This window comes from Schistocerca nitens, chromosome 2 (genome assembly GCF_023898315.1).
Source record: "Schistocerca nitens isolate TAMUIC-IGC-003100 chromosome 2, iqSchNite1.1, whole genome shotgun sequence".
Classification (NCBI taxonomy): Eukaryota; Metazoa; Arthropoda; class Insecta; order Orthoptera; family Acrididae; genus Schistocerca; species Schistocerca nitens.
The window spans coordinates 1,109,193,751-1,109,212,051 of record NC_064615.1 but is presented as its reverse complement, the minus strand read 5'-3'; positions in this window follow the sequence as shown (position 1 = coordinate 1,109,212,051).

Here is an 18,301-nt window from a genome sequence, read left to right as displayed (position 1 = left end):
TAACACCATTTGACAGCAGTTTAACAGCGCCACAGTGGGTCACGCCCATGTAGAAAACATTTCAAAAAAAAAAAAAAAATTAAAAATAGTTGTAGTCTTCGGAATTGAACTTTTCATGTTTTTGAGCCTTTCCGGAGCCCCTTAAGTTTGCTTCGTGACTCGGGTGCGTATCCGTTACATTTTGATTTCGTTTTGTTTACGAACAAAAATGCGGTCAGTGTGAATTGTGAGGCGTGACTTTCTGTGGATCGAGAACATCAGGCTTTAACTCGCTCATTGCAAACTCATTCCGTAAGTGAGGGTGCGACATACCTCTGATGGAGAACATAGTGCTTTATTTTGCTCCTGAGAACCGTTCACTCGCAGAGGCTTCAAGTTACTCACAGAAGCAGATATACTGAAGGGAAGAGGTGCAGGCGAATGAGATTTTATACCCCAAATCCCATTTATTCCTAACAGCTTACTAGCTCGCTTTAAATGTATTCAGTTGCTGATGAGCTTATTTTGTGCCACGATCATAAACAAAGCACAAGACCAGACGCTGCGTTTTGCGGGCGTGGACCTTAGTGTCAATTGCTTTTCGCACAACCAGCTCTATAAGTCTCTCTCTCATGTTAGTGAATCAAACAAGATCTTCGTTCATGTCTCCAATCGTACTACTTCAAACGCTGTGTACAAAGAAGCTTTAGAAGTCAAAAAGAAATTCGACGCATATGAAGTCTTGGGCACAGCTATAAATAAATAGACTGGCAAAGCTGTGTTTCACAGCTAGTCATTATAATATTTCAACATAAAATGTGCAAAATGATATATGAATAATAGAAGCGTCAATACGCGGCAAAATCAGAAAGTAAACGAAAGGTCAGTCGCAAAATAGGATTAATGCACACGTTCGTGGTGTGACGATGTATCTATTTAACATCTATTCATTGGTTACCACATACTATACTCCCATCCAATTTGATATGGAAGCGCGAGACGAAGACCGGCTGACCTTTACGTTCCGAACAAATGCAAAATGTGGATGGCATTTTGTAAAGTTTAGCTGTTTCCTTTTGCATTATAGACAAAGTGTTCACAATTGTTATTACATTATATGCTGATTAAGTGATTATGTAATTCACTATAAAATTTTATGTATGTAGTAATGAACATTGTCCTTAAGCAAATAACAATTCAAGCTCATCAGGATACTTATGAATTTATTGAGTTCTGTTAACAATTTTTTACTCGCAGAAAGGCATGATTTGCAATTTTTTCGCTGCTGCAGAACCAATTTCGTGCATCCACAAAGTCTGGTTAGAAAAAAATATCGCTTGTAACATCCTAAAATTAAATATCAATTTCAAAATAGCGTTTAACTTTTGACCCCGTAGGCTCTGCATCCTGCAGTACTTCCATGTTTTTACACATATCTAAGTAATATCATCAGTGAACAGGATCCTATGTAAGGAACAGTTGGTAATCTGTCACCTGCATCAAATGGTTCAAATGGCTCTGAGCATTATGGGACTTAACATCTGTGGTCATCAGTCCCCTAGAACTTAGAACTACTTAAACCTAACTAACCTAAGGACATCACACACATCCATGCCCGAGGCAGGATTGGAACCTGCGACCATAGCAGTCCCGCGGTTCCGGACTGAGCGCCTAGAGCCGCGAGACCACCGCGGCCGGCCCACCTGCATCACAAGTTCGCTAAAATCAGGCGAGTCGTAGGGTAACCTGTATATGGCGTCAGCGATAATGTTTTCACTGCCTTTTAAATAAACAATTTCAAAATCATATTCTCGCGAGGACAAACACCCACTGCATTAATCTCTGGCGGAATAGCCTACAGGTTAAAAGAAAACTTAAAACTTTGTCCTCGCAAAACATGTTGACCAAAGATAAAGTAATTAAACTTCCTAAAAGACCAGACCAGGGAGACGACCTCTAATTATGTGGTCCAGTATGAACTTTCACACTCTGTTAACACCCTACTAGCGAAGCCGATGACAGGAATTTCCATTCGGCCATCAACATCGTCTGTCTGAAATAAACAAGATCCAAGTCCTGAATGGATGCATCTGAGGCAACACAAAAATCCTTTCCCATATGGGGATGGTGTAAGATCTCAGCGTGGACCAGCGCATTTTTAATTTTGTGAAAAACTTCCTTGCAGAACGGAGACTAGGACGAGGGAGCATTTTTCTTTAATGCAGCCAGTAGTTCTTGAAGTTGATTCGAAATGAATCGCGTAAATAATGACATCAAGCCCAGAAACCACTTTGGTCGTGGGCATTTGGCCTTAGCTTGTATCTTGCCTGGGATAGGTTCTATACCTGGCGGAGACATGATATGTCCTAAAAATTTGACCTGTTGTTTACCGAATTTCACAGCCACTCTTTGAAAACCATTGCAAAACTTGCCCTTAACTAGCTTCTCCCAGGAAGCTGCGACTGTTGACAAATTATCAACATAGATGCTAACACTGTCTAACAAACCCAGCCTGAGAGCGCTGTCAAGGGCCATAATAAATATGCCAGAGACAAAAAAACAGTATATTTCCTAGAATCCTCTGGCTATGGGATCTGCCAGTATGATTATTGGAGATAGAATGCGGATAGGAAGTTCATTCCACAAAACTTTTGCAATAACTCTTTGAAAGCTTCCAGATGGGTTTGTACAGGCATGATGATTTTGTTTATGTTACGTGCTTCGAGAACTAGACGCATGCCACCTCCTGGCTTCACTATGGCTTATAACAGACAGCAGTTGGAGAGAACGAGATCTCAACAATGTCCCGCGCGAGCGTCTTGCGTAATTCTTGTTTCATCACCTCCCTCCTGGCCCATGGGATTGCATAGATGCGATCACAATAAGTGTGATGCAGGACAACATTCTTGTGACTGATGATGCATCCTTTCACAATACCAGGCTTCTTATAGAAAACGCGTACATATATCATCAATAAGCGCGTAAGTTCATTCTTTTGTTGCACATCAAGGTTTTCAGATTCCTGAGCCTTGGTGTGAATTTTGTTTACATCGGGTGGATCATCATTCGTACTGACTAACAATGGTTATGCTTCGGTGTCGGTAAAATGACTGTCTGCCCCCAGTACATTTACACCAACTAATTTGATCGACAGATCCTGCCATAATCTGCCCTGATGTTCTGTGATACGAATTAATTTTAATTTAGCCTCCTTCTCATTAACAAGAAGGGTACATGTTTCATGTTTGAGATTGACACACGCATTCCCCCATCTTAGAAACTCCATCCTCACCAATCAAGGTACTGTTAGACCCTTAACCACTAAGAACATGCACTCAGTCGCTCTGGCCTCAGATTCTATCAAAACCAATACCTGCTTGTCTACTTGTTGCGTGCAGGCACCAGTAGCTCCCGACACTAAACAATTCTGTACTGGCAACGTCGGAACCTTAGTTCTTCCCAAAATTCTATGAGGGAAATGAGTAACTGTCACACTGATACTATTTCTGGTGTCAATAGCCGTGGTGGCCACAACTCCTCCGACTACACCATTCACTGCCGCTTGCACCTTATCTACTCAGACTTCCCTACGTGGTATCGGATCACTACGCAGTTCATCACGGATATCTTGATTATAATTATAACGAAGCATGTTCGTCGGATCACAAGAAGACCGCATTTAGTTTGACGCATTGTTCGTTTGTGGAGGCCACTCGTCCATGCACTCCACAATCTGTATTGCCTCATTTCGCACGATTTGTGACCATCCCGTTTGGTGGCCTCGGCTCGCAAACAGGTTGGTTCCAGCCGTGATTTCCGTTCGGTGGATTATTATTCTGTTACCATGGTTACCATGTTTTTGCCCCGATGCCCACTGCCCTGCATGTGATCCATTCCTGCCATTCTGGTAACCAAGATGGACCCTATTATTCCGGATTCTACGTTATAATCCTGCGCCGTTATGTGTCTGCTGATTTCTGTTTATGTTTTGCTGCGAGTCTTGGGTGGGAGGGGTCGCACCGTTGCGAACAGAGCCTGAGCCACGGTGCTCAGTGCGAGGGGACGCTTTCATTTGGTAAGAGGATATTTCCGAGAATTTCGAGAGATTGCGGCGCGAACGGACCCGGACGGGGTGTGGAGACTGGCCCAGAGTCAGCCGACTGGTGCTGCCTTGGTTGGCTGCGGCTGTCTTTCGCTGAGGTGGTCCGTGGAGCTGCGAAGTGGTGGCCTCGCGTCTATTGATGGCACGGTGGACGTTGCCTGATGGGACCAATTCCGGCCATTGAAAACGGTGAGTGTTACGAATGTTCGTGAAGTGGCGAGTTGGATCACAAGCTGGTTGTGAATGTTTATCTCGAACTGAGCTTAATGCTTTGAGCTGTGTACACTGGTTAACGGTGTCACAGGTGCGGTCAGCTGAATTACGTGGGCTAGTCTGTTGAGAGTCACAACTGTAAACGCTCCCTTGCTGCGTCGTACTTGTTGTAATTACATAGATTGAACCTTATGAGTTCGGACTGGCAGTAACTTGGTACATTCAGCTTTCATTCTTGTCAGACAACGGAGTAACCTTGTGTCAATGTTCGTATGCCAAGCGCCCCTTTAAGCAATATAAGCTTTCGGTGTGGGCAACTATTACTCCTTAGTAATGTTATAAACTTAGTCTGTTTTAGTGCACTACTCTTCGGCTCCTGTAATTGGTCTCCTTTCCCACCAAGTTGCTGGGAAAGCAACTGAAGTTATTATGGTTGTCCAAACGGTCTGGGCCGAACAGATGGTGGAGGAAGGAAACTGTCCAATGCAAGAACCGTATTTGTAATATTGCTATGACGAAGAAGTACGTTGGCACCTTGGCCTTTGATTACGGACTAAGCTATGTACACAGCAGTTGTGTTAAAGTTTTTATGTTTGAAGGTTTCCGTTAAAGTGCCTCGCTTAATTTGCTTGCCACTTGGCAAATGAACTGTGAACTGCATTTAAGTGTGTGGCTAGCACTATTTTCTTACACTCTGTGCGAGTGCACGAAATTCATTTCGAAGTTGGTTTTACGATTGTAGCCAGATGTGTGTCTCGAGAAATGATTGTTTCTGAAATTTGTGTTCGTATTCTTGATGTTATAAATTTAAATAGTCATTTTCTTAACGCCAGTATTAGTTAGCCTTACGTTTTAACACGAATTCAGGGAGTTGCTAGTAGTTCAATATGTTGATTGCCTTAATACCTGCTAATATGTAAAGCAGACATCTTACTCGAAATATCAGTACTCTGAATTTTTGTGGAATTTGTTAACGCTATTTATGATTCAGTGTTTCTTTAAAAAATTACATTTAAAATAATGATCTATCAAAATAGGGTATCTGAGATTGATCAAGCTGAGTGAGATCTTAAAAAGAAAAGAAAAACATTCTCCTTAAGATTTCAAATTGTTAAATAAATTGTCCGTTAAAACATTTAAACCGGTAATCAAAATATCCACGGGTGTGCTGCCGGTCTATAGTGTCCAACGGGCACAATATTTCGGCGATCATACATGTCGCCATCATCAGGTGAACTGACGGACTGAGCTCCTGTGAACGTGCCGGCACGGAGACCCGTACGCTATGGCTGCTCAGAGGGAACTGGGTTCGGTCGCGGCGGCGGGGGATTTAAATACCCTCCGCCCGCGGCGCGCTCCCTCCGCCGTCCGCGCCCCGCGCCACGGTCGCGCGGTGGAACAGATTGCGACGGCGTCTGAGATGACGTCGGTGTGATGGCTCTGTCCGCCGTGGTCGTCACAACTATACGTTTGCTCGATTTACTCTTGATTAACCCAATCGCTGGTTCCCAAGCCTTGCTAAGATTATAGCCACAGTCACGGTTTATGAGGTCGTCATTGGTGCGAATTTCGATGGCCTCTCTAACAACGCTGTCCCAGTATCTCGACGTCTGTACCAGAATCCTCGTGCGGTCATACTCCATGGCGTGATTTTCCGACAAACAATGTTCAGCAACCGCCGACTTGCTCGGATACATCAGTCGAGTGTGCCTCTGGTGTTCACGGCATCGATCCTCGACGGTACGCATCGTCTGACCAATATACGACTTGCCACATTGACACGGAATCTGGTACACGCCGGCCATCCTCAAACCGAGGTCATCTTTGGCGCTCCCCACCAGTGCACGAGTTTTATTTGGAGGACAAATCTATTCCACCGCGCGACCGTGGCGCGGGGCGCGGACGGCGGAGGGAGCGCGCCGCGGGCGGAGGGTATTTAAATCGGCCGCCGCCGCGACCGAACCCAGTTCCGTCTGAGCAGCCATAGCGTACGGATCTCCGTGCCGGCACGTTCACAGGAGCTCAGTCCGTCAGTTCACCTGATGATGGCGACATGTATGATCGCCGAAATATTGTGCCCGTTGGACACTATAGACCGGCAGCGCACCCGTGGATATTTTGATTATCAAATACGCCGGGAGAAACTCAAGAATCACATTTAAACTGGTGTTACTGCTGTGTTACCCTTGAGTTCTCATTCCACACCGCAGTCCTCGTGCAGGCGTCTACCTTCCCCTATGGTACAACCCTTTTCAGCGCTCTTCGCCATTGCCGTGGCTGCAGAAATGCACTGCTGGCGCGCCACCGTCTCCGTTTGTGTGTTGCATGTCGTCATGGATTAAATCTAACGCGTCGACGACAGACAGACAGAATGCCCTCAATGTTCTCTTCCGGCGCGTGAGTTAACTTTTCACGTTTGTCCATCGGTAATTTGCCTATTTTTATCTCCCTCACATCCATTGGTGTGACAGGACTATTCCAGTATCGCGTCTTATTAATGTACCCCTTGAAATATTTTCGACGGCTCCCTTGCTCAGAACTGAAAGCTTCCCTTCCTAAACGGGCTTTTATGTGCGGTAATTAATACTTGGCCAAGAACACCTGCTCGAACTGATCGCATGTTCGGCGGCTGCTGTGGCCTCAGTGCAGATTCGCTTTGCGTATAAGCTGCCAGGAATTGTGTTTTCTGGCGATCTGGCCATGATGTAGGCAACACTCTTCTGAAACTTCTTGTAAACACAATGGGATGTGGGAATTTCTTCTAAAATCGGCGGTGCTTCAGTCATTCTTCTTCCAACAACACCACAGTTAATGTCGTTGCCTCCCACACGGGCTCCAGTGGGGAATTTCCATACAGACTGTGAGGTCCAGTATGCTGCGGTGTTATGTTGTTTTCTCTCACCCCCGCCGAATTATCACGCAAAAAACGGCTGTGGAGATGTTGCCACGCACGGCAACTTTTGTGTCTGTCGGATATCCCGATTTAAGTCATCGACTTCTTGCCGCCAATCAGGCAACTCGTTTGTTAAAAGATTTTGTATCAACCGAGTTCATTGCGAAAGGTTCGCCTGATGTTCTCTGTTCGCACGATACCTCCGCACCTACAACTTGCACTGCGGCGCGTATTTCCTTCTCCGCCTTCTGAAGTATGTCCGTATTGCGTTCAGAAATCCATTCATCAAAAACTTTATTCAATTTTTCAGCTTTAGCAGCGAGATTTTGCTGCATCTTGCGATCTTGCTCAAGGCAGAGATCGTTAAACTGCTTTGTCAAATTTGACATTTTTGTTCCCACAGCTGTCTGGATATCTTTCATCTCTTTCACGTCTTCAGATGATCTTTTAACTTGATCAGGAATCGCACGGTATGGCTCCATGAGTCTCGTGATCTCGATTCTGCTCTGCGTGAGACTTACATTTAATTAATCGTTCAAGTTTGTCACCACAGTATCAAATTTCTCGTGCATGATCTTGAAAGTTCGAATATAATTCAGTGTTTTACTCACTAAATTTTAAATTTAATTCATTACTTAAGGCTCTTGACACGTTATCAAATTTGTCTTGAATATTTCTCGTTAAATGTTCATATTCTGAATTTGACTCAGTACTTTGTGCATTAAATTTTTTCTTGAATATTTTTGGTTAAGTGTTCAAATTTTCAATTTAATTCCGTACTTACGTTTCTTGAAGTCTTTGTAGCCAAGTCGACACTTCGTATTGTAATAACCTGACTCAACATATTTGCTAGCTGTTGGTAAAATTCATTGAAGGAGGCAAATGGTTGCTCAGTTTGAGCAGTTGTTTCACTCGTTCTCTTTTGCATATTCTCTGACTCAGATAGGTTGTAAACATTTGCGATTCCGTGTTCCGAAACGTTCGTTTCGAAATCCGTGCTCGCCGTTATTGGATCGGCAGCACTGCTGCCCTTGACATGCGTTTCTACATGTAAATCTACACCTACCACAGATACTCCGCAAGCCACCGCACGGTGCGTGGCGGAGGGTGACCTGTACCACGACTAGTCATTTCCTTTCCTGTTCCACTTGCAAATAGAGCGAGGGAAAAACGACTGCCTATATTCTTCCGTATGAGCCCTAATTTCTCGTATCTTATCTTCGTGGTCCTTACGCGCAATGTATGTTTGCGGCCCGAGAAGCGTTCGGCGGTCAGCTTCAAATTTTCTCAATAGTGTTTCTCGAAAAGAACGTCGCCTTCCCTCCAGGGATTCTCAATTGAGTTTCCAAATTGGTTCCGTAACACTTACATATTGTGCGAAGCTACCGGTAACAGATCTAGCAGCCCACCTCTGAACTGCTTCGATGTCTTCTTTCAGCCCTACCTAGTACGGATTCCAAACACTCCAGTAGTACTCAAGAGCCGACCGCTATAGCCGAGCGGTTCTAGGCGCTTCAGTCCGGAACCGCGCTGCTGCTGCGGTCGCAGGTTCGAATCCTGCTTCGGACATGGAAGTGTGTGATGTCCTTACTTAGGTTTTAGTAATTCTAAGTCTAGGGGACTGATGACCTCAGATGTTAAGTCCCATAGTGCTTAGAGCCATTTAAACCATTTGAAGTACTCATGAATAGGTCGCCCAGGGTCCACTACTCGGTATCCTTTACTGGTGAACCACTCTTTCCTAAAATACTCTCAACAAACCGAAGTCGACCATTGGCCTTCCCAACCACAGCTCTCACATGTTCGTTCCACTACATATCGCTTCGCCACGTTACGCCCAGATATTTAAACAACTTGACTGTGTCAAGCAGGACACTAGCAGTACTGTATCCGAACATTACATGTCTGTTCTTCCGGCTCATCCGCATTAACTTAAATTTTTCCACAGTTAGAGCTAGCTGTCGCTCATCATACCAACTAGAAGTTTTGTCTAAGTCGTCTTGTTTCCTCCTACAGTCACTCAACTTCGACAGCTTGCCGTACATCACACCACCATCAGCAAACAACCACAGATTGGTGTCCAGCCTCTCCACCGAATCATATATATACTGGCTTCTTTTTTTTTTCTTTCGTTCCACCCTGTTTGGGGTACGCTCTTTTTTTTAGGGCCCAGTATTTCTTCATTCTTTCTGATCTTCTTTTCCTCACTTCTTCCGAGATGCAGGGTTTGGCTTTTTGTGTAAATTTGTCTTGGAACCTTATGTTTTTATCTTTAGTAATTAATTTAGCTGTTCGATCAATAACTGAATTTTCTGAAATCTTTAATATTACTAGGTCTTTCGCAGTTTCTTTAAACCAGTTGGGTTTCGTTTTGCGGTTACGGAAAAAGTCAAAGATTTGTTTAGTGAATCTGTTGGAATTCATTCTGTGAAGATGATCATAAAAATTTATCCTCCTTTTTCGCATAGTATCTGAAAGTTTTTCAATTTTCTTGTAGAGGATTTCATTTTTGATGTATACTGGCCTCTATTACTTAAGAAGTCTTCGAGACACTCACATATCTGCGGACTTATTCCATATCGTAGTACCTTCGTTAACTGGCCTGCAATAGGCCACCGTGTCAAATGCTTTCCGGAAATCTAGAAATATGGAATCTGCCTGTTGCCCTTCATCCAAAGTTCGCAGCATATCATGTGAGAAAAGGGCAAGCTGAGTTTTGCACGAGCGATGCTTTCTAAATCCATGCTGATTTGTGGACAAAAGCATCTCAATCTCAAGGGAGTTGAATATATTCGAACCGAGAATATGTTCAAGGATTCTGCAGCAAACCGAAGTTAGGGATATTGGTCTGTAATTTTGCGGGTCCGTTCTTTTACTCATCTTATATACTGGAGTCCTTCTTTTTCATCGCTGGTATTCATGTTGGAAAATTTTGGCATTTACAGTAGTAATGACTTTAAAGGTGACATTAAAAACGGTAATGAAACTGAGATGCATAATGACAAAGTACTGATATCTTAATATTATAGGCAGCTACAATAATGTAAAATTGGAAATGGATGACTGAAGGGCGGAGCTAATCATTAGAAATGAAATATGCCATCTTGACGTGGCGCAGAGCAAAGGCAGACATATATGACAACTTTCGGCAACAATGAAAATTGACTTTATAACGAAATTAACACTTATTACACAAACGATTGAAAAAATATTCCAAAAATAGGCTACTGAACAACTGCTTAGAGCCATCAAACGTCTAAAACAGGTGAAGGGCGTTGACGTCCTTTACCTTCTTCACAGATGTTTTGTACAGCTTCGTGAGAGCCCAGAATTTTACAATATTTGTATTTCATTCCTAGCCACACAAGGAGCTTCTCATTAATAGTCCGATTTTTTCCAATTACAAAATTTTTCACCATACCATTTCCCAAAATATGGTAGATGAAATATAGAGCACAGGACAGATTAGTACAAACGAAATTTTGTCTGAGCCGACGTTGGGCGCCACACGTTACTACCCATAAACAGATTCAAAGAAAGCAATTTCAATTATTCAAAATAATTTTTTTTTTAAAAAAAGGGTAGGTGTTGAGCGTATTGTCGTCCGCAATACGTACGGCTCAGCTCAGTAATACAGCCAATGTTTTGTACCGAGTTCGTCGTGAAGCTCAGAACGGAACTTATAAGGGAAATTAGCCACCATCAAGAACTTTTAAATGTTCGTAGGGGCTGCGTCCGACTACTGCGGGCCGTACAGCGACATCATTGTAAGTAGACGAATGATCCATTCATTCTTTGCATAGCTTACGTGAAAATCCTGCAGGACACAAATAAAATGACCGGTCCACGTATCACAGGGACGTATAGCGTAAGACGCAATGAAAAATAATGACTGAACACGAAAACTGTTCGGTCATTGACGCCAACTAACAATGTGTCTCCGACGCCTCTGTTACAGCCACGATCCTCTCAAAACACGTCTTACCAATTAAAAATCCTATGAACGTGGAATGGTTTTTCTTCGAAACAAAAGGCAGAATAACCATAAGTTTGCACTATATTAAGAAAACGTAATTGGCATTTACATAATAATCTTTACAATGAGCACAGAAGAATGGCGTCCGTACCCTACGAGAGCAAGACAACGAAAATTTAAACTCACAACATATAAGAAAACATCCGATGTGCAAAAATATCAGCCGAATGAAATTAATCCAACGATTAGATATAAGGGTTTAGGAGTCGATGCAATAACGTAAATGCGTAAATTCAAAGGAAGAGCACAGGTGCATGCTTTACAGTTATTTCACAAACAGTTCATACATACAAAATAGGATGAAGTAAAAAGTAATAATAATGAGGGACGTATGTTCGCAACTCCACTGCAAGCTATCCTTTGTAGCAATGGATGTCACGCGGGATAGCCTACTTGCCAGGCGGAGAGACTCCGCTAGCACTTCAAGTGGTCTACTGCAGAGGTCGCCGGCGTTAACGGGAACTATGTTGCATGTGAGCAGTCACATGGAACCTGTAGTGCACGGTTTCGTGTCACTGCACAAACCAGGATATAAGCCGCGCAGTCACAGTTGCAGTTGCATCGAGCAGAGCAATTCCATTCGAGCTCACCTTCTAGGAACATCAGCCTGTTTGTCAGAGGAGTGTCTGGGCCCACTGCCAATGAGTCCAACACGGGATCAACAGCGCAGCGACAGTGCAAGACATCGTCACAGAGCAGTGGCTATGCCAGGAAGAAAATAGTGGTGTTCACCAATCATTACTTATTCTCTGAACTGGAGCCTGGCACATGTTGGGACTATTTGTACAACGATCATATGAAAGTCGAGGATTTGTCTTACTGAATAAATCAGTGTTTTGGATATAGATGTTATTTCGGTAGTTATAATCTTTATGTGTGCTTCGTACTGGGTGTTGGGAGTAGCGCCCCTGTCCACACAGACATATTGAGAGGCGTCAGTCTTGTCTGGGACTCCTCTAATTTTTAATTCAGTAGTTCACTAAATTAACGTCGAGTTTCCGTGAGTTTGTTTTATTTGATATCAGGTTAATTTACAAACAGATTATGAAGTCCACGTGTATTGAGTTTTTCAGTTGATTTCGTCTCCTTACTTTCCTCTTGCATTTAATGTAACAACAATGCACGTGCTACAATAGGCGGCGGGCTAGCATCCGCCAAAAGTTATGCAGTCCCGTCCTGGCAGAAAGAGGGGAATTTATGACAGCCTTCCTGTTCAGTAAACTGCTGGGCTGAGAGTGTGGGACGAGGAGGCAGGCGTTATCTGGTTGAATCAGCTTCTGGGGCGCTCTGGTGGCCATGGCACCGACTGTCGCTTTGCTCACGGTCTGCAGATTTCCGAGAGGATGCTTTCAGAAACGGGGAGCGAACAATTCAGTGAGACCCTCTGGATAACAAAACTGGGCCTTCAGCGGCATTAAGCTGGCCCAAGAGACGACAGAAAAACTGTTGACTAAAAATCGTGATCCTTAGGACTTTTCCAGAGTCTCATGAAAGCATAGGCCGCTCAGTGTTGCATGATTGGCTTTTGACGTGCATTCTTGTGAGGAAGAAACTCGACACCTGCTTGAGGGGTGAGTTTGGCGGGCGTCTGCTTCAGGCGAGAGAACGTTCGGTAGGCCTTACTGTGCTCATTATACTGGTAAGAGTTAAATATTATTGTCAATTCTTTTGGTTGGGATCGACGTCTCGTTTCTACCTCACGGCTGAACGTGGAACAGGAAAAAGCATGTTTATTGGAGCTCAGGCAGTGAGCCACGTAGAGAGATCCATTCTGATTCCTTGTTGAGAAGTGAGAAGTCTTACACTACAATCTGGTTTGTAGACAGCAGTCACTCGTATTCGGAATTAGGAAGTTTTCGGTAAGTAGTAGCTTGCCTCGATTAGAGACAGAAGTCTTCCATCCTACACTGGGTGGCAGAGCGAGCTTTGACCATCAGCATCAAGAACTTGCGGAGACATACGCAAACGAAGCGAGTGTGCGACTTGCAGCCACATCGTGTCGTCTGCAGCCATAGTGAACGAGCTAGCTGTGGTGAGCACCGCGTGCAATCCGAAGCTTTGAGTCAGCAACAAGGGGTAGGACGGTTAGAGTTCAGGTTAGGCAGCGTGGGGGTTATATAACAGTATATCTGCTTAAGTGGACCACGTTTGTAGTTAGTGGTCTTTTGACCCTTGCTTCTTGTATTGTCTGAGTCGCGTAAGCACAGTTAAAGTCGGGGAATACTTGTCGTTGAGTCATAAGGAAGCTAACTGCATTTTTTCCTTTAACCATAACGACCATGACCTTTCCTCTACATCTGCATCCACATCTACATGGATACTCTGCAAATCATACTTAAGCGCCTGGCAGAGGGTTCATCGAACCACCTTCAAAATGATCCCTGTTATTCCAGTCTCGAACAGCACGCGGAAAAAACGAACCCCTGTATCTTTCCACGCGAGCTCTGATTTCCCATATTTGATTATGATGATCGTTTCTCCTTACCTTTCTGTCAATGAAACGCAGTCTTCGGTTTGCCTTCCCCACAACATTTTCTATGTGTTCTTTCCGATTTAAATTGATCATAATTATAGTTCCATGTCATTTAGCAGAATTTACAGCCTTTAGATATGACTGATTTATCGCGTAACCGAAGTTTAACGGATTCCTTTTAGCACTCATGTGGATGACCTCACACTTTTCATTATTTAGGGTTAATTGCCAATTTTCGCACCATAAAGATATCTTTTCTAAATCGTTTTGCAATTTGTTTTGATCTTCTGATGATTTTACTAGACGATAAACGACAGTATCATGTGCAAACAACCTAAAACGGCTGCTCAGATTGTCTCCTAAATCGTTTATATAAATAAGGAGCAGCAGAAGGATTATAACAGTACCTTGGGGAACGCCATCTCGATGATTATCCGCCAATTGCTACGAACTGTGCCCTCTCTGACAGGAAATCACGAATCCAGTCTCATAACTGAGGTGATATTCTACAAGCAGGAAAGTCACTTGTGCGATACAATGTCAAAAGCGTTCTGAAAATCTAGAAATGTGGAATTAATTTGAAATCCCTTGTCAATAGCACTCAACACTTCGTTTGAGTCAAGAGCTTGTTGTGTTTCACAAGAACGATGTATTCTAAATCTGTGTTGACTGTGTGTCAATAGCCCGTTCTCTTCGGTAATTCATAATGTTCGAACGCAATACAGGGTGGTCCATTGATAGCGACCGGGCCAAATAACTCCCGAAATAAGCACCAAACGAAAAAAATACAAAGAACGAAACTTGTCTAGCTTGAAGGGGAAACCAGATGGCGCTATGGTTGGCCCGCTAGATGACGCTGCCATAGGTCAAACGGATATCAACTGCGTTTTATTAATTAGGAAACCCCACTTTTTATTACATATTCGCGTAGTACGTAAAGAAATATGAATGTTTTAGTTGGACCACTTTTTTCGCTTTGTGATAGATGTCGCCTTAATAGTCACAAACGTACAAGTACGTAGTATCACGTAACATTTCGTCAGTGCTGACGATATTTGCTTCGTGATACATTACCCGTGTTAAAATTGACCGTTTACCAATTGCGGAAAAGGTCAACATCGTATTGATGTATGGCTATTGTGATTAAAATGCCCAACGGGCGTGTGCTTAGTCAAAATTAAATACTTGAGACAATATATGGAGCTACAGAGCTGTACGGCAATTGTAAAAAAGTTTTTTGCTCTCTAAAAGGTTTTCCATCCACATGCTGAAGGTCGCTCGAAGGCGAGTGGCTCTGGAAACTGGTTATTGGACGAACCAGTAGAAAAACGCGATTAACGGCAACAAGCATTCTAAGGAAATCTCAACAATAACAGCGAATCACCAGTAATATCATTGTTCTCGTAACACATCAACAGCTACGTGTACACAAATTTGAACTTTAAATGACATGACCAACGTCGTCGTTCTGGACCTGGATTCAAACCCAGCACCTGTAGCCATTGATAACTAAGCTAAGCTTTAATAGTGCCTTATTGAGACCAGATCATTAGGCATAAAGAGACGTCAAGTATAGACCTTTGCACCAGTATCAATTCAGATCCTGAAAATAAATGACGAAAATGTTTGTACTGAACTGGGAATCCTGTCATAACAGTTACCGTCCTGGGAACTACCCCCAACGATGTTTAATATGGTGTCATTCACAAGGAACAAGAAATGCTCATGTTTAAAATTGAAATGCCATCATATAAAGCTTGTGACAGGAATGCGAACCCAGCACCTAATCGGATTGTTAACGAAGTACAGTCATGCTCTAAAGTATCCGAACGACCTGGATTGCATTTCGCCTGATTCCTATGCAACCCACATAACGCAGCTGTCTAGCAGGTCCTCTAATCGCTCCTTGATACAGTCGTTTGACTATTGAAAATGGTTCCAACAAGTCACCACTAGAAAACACTGCTCTGTATCGCAATAACTCAGGATGTAAAGTAATACCACGATACTAAAAATATCAGGGAACACCTCATCACAGATAAGACTGACCTTAAGGTTTGTAAGCTCGCATTTATTGCAATAACTGACATACCTGAAATGTTAGCACTCTCATTATTACGTCAGATAGGTAATGCACGTAGTACGTTCGCCGTATTCATGATTTCCTCTTCAAAGTAACATACTATACTTGTTATTTAACACAAAATCTCATTAAAATTTACGTTATTCACGAGCAGCTAGTTGAGAATATGTATGAACTTCAAATGACACGACAAACCGCCTCGTTCTGCATATGGATTCAAACCCAGGTCATGCAGGCTAGGCCGCGGTGGCCGTGCGGATCTAGGCACTTCAGTCCGGAACCGCGTGACTGCTACGGTCGCAGGTTCGAATCCTGCCTCGGGCATGGGTGTGTGTGTGTGATATCCTTAGGTTAGTTAGGTTTAAGTAGTTCTAGGTTCTAGGGGACTGATGACTTCAGATGTTGAGTCCCATAGTGCTCAGAGCCATTTGAACCAATCATGCAGGCTAAGATTTCGTGGTTGACTGAAATTAACAGTCATTCCTGACTAGGCATAAAGAGAGTGAAATACCTCGATTTTAGACAGTATCAGTTAACAAATATCAACTTTAAATTACATAACGTAAACATTTTTAACGGACGCGAATTCCTACCCAGCATCTATTGTCCCAGTTAACGAACTACGAGAGATGTTTAATACTGCTTCTTCACAAGTAACTTACTTGAAATGCAGTGTGGTAAAGCTTCGTGATGGACAGGGATTCGAACACAGAACCTAATCGGATTGTTATCGAAGCACAATCAACTTTGACATATCGGATTTTCTCGGCAGTAGCTAGATGTACTAACTGAAATGGACTCCAACCCGGCACATATCGCTGTTATATTCTAGAGAAAAGGAACGTTAAGTATGGGTTTGTTATACCAGCAGCGACATGTGAGCATGTTTGAACTAGAACTAATATGACGAAGAGTTCAGTGCTGACTAGGAATCGAATCCCACACATATCGTTGTTGACTACACACAAAGAGACGTCAGCTACCGATTTTTTCTCCACCAGCAGCTCGGAATAACATCCTTGAACTTACAGTGATCTCGCAAATAGTTCTATGTCTTACAGGGAGTCAAAAACGTCAGATATCGTTAGTGTTGACAACGAATGAAAATGCATTAAGGGGCTCAGGAAAGGCTCAAAATCATGAAACGTTCAATTTTTACTTTTTTGCGTTTTCTGAATCTGCAGACTATTACCTTTTAATAGATATATAATTTATTCAATTCCGAAGACTACAACTATTTTTAAATTTTTTTTGAAATGTGTTCTACATGGGCGTGACCCACTGTGGCGCTGTTAAACTGCTGTCAAATGGTGTTATTATTAACGTCCGTGTTCATCAGGTACATTTTAGTGATGTGAGATAAAGTATGTGTTGTGGCTAACCTGTGATGGTTCAATATATATCGCTGGTGTGATTGTCGATTGTTTCATGTTTATTTACTCTGTCGTTATCTCGAAAATATTCGTAATTAATTCTGTTTCTTGAGTCTCTGTTTTGTTGAAATATAATAATGAGTAAAAGTAAAGTTATTAGAAACCCTCTGAAGGCTTTTAAGAAAAGGAGAAATGTTGGAAAGCCAAAGGTATGTGTTATTACTGTAAACAATAAAGACGATAACCAAGTGAGTGAACCTAACCTCTCAAGTACACCTGCCCATAGCAGTCAAAGTGGGAAAGAAAATACTTCACAGAAGAAGCTTGGTTCAATGAGTGGAAACTATGAATGTTTTATGGGCGAATCGGATGTGAATGAAATATTTGATATGTCGGTTCTCAAAGGAATTTTTTCAAACTGTGTAAGATGTATTCATTGTAGTGAAGTTGATCTGGAACTCTCCATAATAAAGCACGTAGGACTTGCTAGTGAAATAAAACTGAAATGTGATAAGTGTTCATACATGAACCTTTTGGAACAGTGTTGCAGTAACTGCAACGGAAGAAAATGGTAGCAAAATCTACGAACACAACAACGAGCGATGCTTGCTTTAGACAAGGAACGCCTTCGGGCTGCAGACAGGGCTGTAAAGAGTCTAGAAATACAAGCAAGAGTAAACAGGAGGAGGAACAAGAGGAAGCTGGAGGAGGAGTTTGCAGAGGATGAAGATAATCCATCCTATGGACCTGGAATGCACTAAAAAGTTAATCCAATCTTTGTCGCTCGATTCCCAAAACTTTTATTTGCTCATACTAATTACATGTTTTCTAAGGATCTTCCAAACATATTTGTTTCAAACTTTCAGTAAATGTTACACAGTACCTTCTGCATAATTTAACACAGCCTTTTTCCAAAAAACTGTATATTTTTGAATATATAAATAAAAAATTGCAAAAAAATGTTGTGAATTTTCATTACAATTGAAAAAAAATCATCTTTAATAACTGAACTAAAATTTTGTAAAATCCCTGTGTTAAGTTGTAGCCCATATTCCAATAAATAATCTGTAAAAAGTTCAACTTCCTACCTCAAATACTTTGTGAGGAAAGATGTAATTTATAAGCGTTATTTTAACATTGCAAGTATAG